We start from the raw sequence: 3455 nt of genomic DNA, 5'->3' as shown, positions 1-3455 counted from the left end.
TTTTTCTTTTTCTTTTTCTTTTTCTTTTTCTTTTTCTTTTTCTTTTTCTTTTTCTTTTTCTTTTCCTTTTTATTTTTATTTTTATTTTTATTTTCCTTTTTCATTCCTTCTCTCTAATGTGCTTTCTACCTAGGTTTGCAGCACACAGAGCTGCAGCAGGTCCCTTTTGCCTTTTTAAAGGTATTGCTTTGTGAACTCAAGCCATGACTGTCTCAGTTACTGGTGATTTGTAAAGCCCAATAAAGGTGTGCTACTGAGTATCTTGCTTAATGATTCCTCAGCCTCTTTCTTACCCATAGGACCTACTTACCCAAAGTCTTGCAAACTTACAATGATTGAAAAAGGCACAACTCCAAAGGATAAGGAACGAAGCAAGATATTGAGCTCATTTCATTTTACAGGGGACTGAGATAAGGTAGTCAAAATCCATGAAAACAGATAAGAGAGACCTCAGTCTGGCTTTAAGGAAGAAAAAGCACACCCTGACAGTGAATAAAACACACAGATGTGGGTTTCCACTTGCTGTGGAAAATAACAGTGTACTTGGTGGTTGTAGTTTGTAAAACCTGCAGCTTTTGTTTGCATCAGAAGTGATGATTACTTTATTATTTATCATGTGTTTATGGTCCACCTTGTTGCACATACAGTTGTTTTTTGGTTTTTTTTTTGGTCCTAGAAAACAGAATCAGAAAGTATCTTCCGAACAAGTTAACTTTTAAGGATTTGAAAAATTCATAAATAACATATGCAGTGGTTAGGTTACTTTTAGACTATCTCACACACACTTGTATTCTGTTTGGGTGGGTTTTTTGTAAGATTTATTAATATTTCTCTCAAGGAGAGGAATTGAAATGAAAAAAATAAAATTTAAAAAGAAAACACTGAAAAGATTATGTTAATTTTATCTGAAGGAGGATGGAGAGGGTGAACGAAAGTTTCACTAGAATTTGTATATTCAACACTGCATGAAGAGGTTTATTCCTCCTATCTCCTCTTTTAGCCCTCTAAGGAAAACTAAAACAATGTGGAAGACCGAGAAAATATTTGCAGTCACCTAACATTTCTCATTTAAATGGTCTTCCCTGCTCTTCCCTGCGGCAGATGCTAAATCAGTGTAGCACAAATTTTGTTAGATATTTTCCCCTCCCCTGGGTACAGAGAGATAAGGAACTGTGGCTAAGAAATTGCATTTCCACAGGAGGGGATGATGAGTTTCAGGAAGTGCATAAGGATTCATGTGATACATTCTCAGGTTTGCAGGTGCCTCCTGAAAGCCCTTGCACCTCGCACTGATGCAGTCTAAAGTTCTGCCATAGGCACATGGAAAGCTTCTTCTGCTAAATCCTTCTGAAGAAGCTCCAAATGAAAATTTTACTTGCAGATTTTAGCAATTATGCAGGTACATTATAATACCATATAACTGGGTCGATGACTAAATCCTTTCTCCTTATAAGACATTAATATTCTCTGAGACTGTTAGTGTTAAATTCAACATCCAGTCTAGCTGTTATGGAAATGGAAGGTTTCCAACAGTGTCTAGTTCTGCTTCATTGGAGGGTGTATGATTGACTTCCATCAGACACAGAAGCTGGCGTTTGAAAGAGCAAGACCAAAATGTGTTGATTACTCATTTCCACACCACGTGCGAAAACACGCTTCAAGAACCAGAGTCCAACACTTCATCTTTCCGACTGAAACAGAAGGTAATTAACTTTTCCCACCAGCTGTCTCGTGGTCAGTCACTTGCCATGGAGAAAGATGTTAGTCCGTATGGACCAAATAGCAAAGCCTCTCCTTGTTTAGGCTGCTGATACACACAGCCATGTCTCTTGTATTCTTAAGTCATCAGTTTCATAACAAGATTACTTGTGTAAAGACTGCATACAGTATAAAAAATAAACAGTATTATTCTCAGAAAAGGGTTGTTGTTCTCTCATTAGTTGTGATCCTTCCCTGAAGACAGAAGAATTCCTGTGCTCAATTCCTCTTGTCCACAGATGAAAATATAAGAATTATCCATTAACAAATTTCACTTCAAAGTACCTTGGACTGCTTGTCTTTTTTGTATCAGAAACATAAAAATGCAAACAGAATATCACCTTTGGTAAACACAATCTTTCCCTAAATTCCTTCTCATTATGGAACCATCTTACCTGTTCCTCCTAGTAGGATGAACAACCAAGAATTCTGTGTGTCTCAAATATCTGGAGTTTTCCCAGAGTTGTTAGTCACAGAACAGGCTGAGATTTGAGCAACAGCCCACCTCTGACATGGGTGCTCACCTGAATTTCATACACTGAGCAGGACTCCCCTTGCACAGCTGTGTTCTCTGTGGTGTCCATGACATGTCTGGGAGGTGGAACTGGAGCCTATCCTATTGCAGGCATTGCAGATTGGTATCCACTTGAAAGAGGAAGCTGAGCCTGGAGAACCTGGGGAGGGTATTGAATGGTAAGTAAGGCCCCCTCTCATCCTGAAGAGCTTCAGCATTAACACAGGTGATACCCAGTTCTCCTTCCATCATATGCCCTTTTGGTTTGGGAAACAGAACATTCTCAGCCTAAATGTGACCAAATCCAGCAATTCAGCAGGAAAGAGAGAGGTTTGATCTTCAACACTGCTGGTCAACAAGGATGACCTGATGCTGTACAGAAGCTAAACTTTGTCTCCTGGAGCAGCAATAGAGGATAACATAACAAGGAATTTGCTCCCCTTAAATATTTCTGATTTCTTTTTTTTTTTTCCAGAGCAATAATTTATGCTCCTGTTCAGATCATGCCTCACCAGATATAATGAAATTTAAGAGTGTCACATTGTAAGACAGTATAGTTGTTGTAAGGAAGTATTTTATTTATGTGAAAAAGAGTAAAATAAAAATAAATCCATTTTCCACAGAGCATAAATCTGACTTGCAACTGATCTTGCAGATATTTGATACAGACTTCCTTCCAGAAGGAAATCAGAGAAAACAGAAATCAGATTATACAATTAAATACAACAGATTTTTTCTTTTTTTGAAGGTGAACTTTTTTCATGGTATTGAAGTGGGAATGAGAGAATTTGCTGTCAGGCTATTGCTATCATGCCTTGTGGAAGTTGCTTTCAGTGCACTTTAACCTAACATCAACTACTTTGTAGGTTCCCTGGTAGGTGAGACAGGCCAGAAATGAAAGACTAAGCCTTCTCGGGGTTGAGACATCCTGACCACAGGTAACCAACCCTTGTGCTGAGGCTCACAGCCATGTACACAGTTGCCCAAGCTATTTTCCCCACAGGCCACATCACATCTGCAGTTTGCAGATTGGATTTGCCTCCAGGTGCTGCAAAGCAGATCATCCTGTTCCAGTCCATTTTGCCTGTGCAGAGAGGGCACAGCTGCAGGTACCCGTGCATAAGTAGAGCCAGTCCTACAGGGACATCCTCTGTCTATTCATTCTCACCCTCTGCACCACCCT

General features: G+C 39.3%; 1 long non-coding RNA gene across 1 annotated transcript; it reads right to left on the bottom strand.

Moving 5' to 3' along the window:
• Positions 1-65: 65 nt before the first annotated feature.
• Positions 66-2718, bottom strand: LOC108505229. The gene is made up of 2 exons (XR_001877429.1): positions 2283-2718; positions 66-672 (listed from the first exon to the last, which is right to left on the bottom strand). It is a non-coding gene; the product is annotated as an uncharacterized LOC108505229 (long non-coding RNA).
• Positions 2719-3455: the final 737 nt, after the last annotated feature.

The sequence above is a fragment of the Lepidothrix coronata genome, unplaced genomic scaffold (genome assembly GCF_001604755.1).
Source record: "Lepidothrix coronata isolate B3197 unplaced genomic scaffold, Lepidothrix_coronata-1.0 Scaffold6, whole genome shotgun sequence".
Lineage (NCBI taxonomy): Eukaryota > Metazoa > Chordata > Aves > Passeriformes > Pipridae > Lepidothrix > Lepidothrix coronata.
The sequence above is the reverse complement of the archived record's forward strand: the minus strand, read 5'-3'. Positions and strand labels throughout refer to the sequence as shown.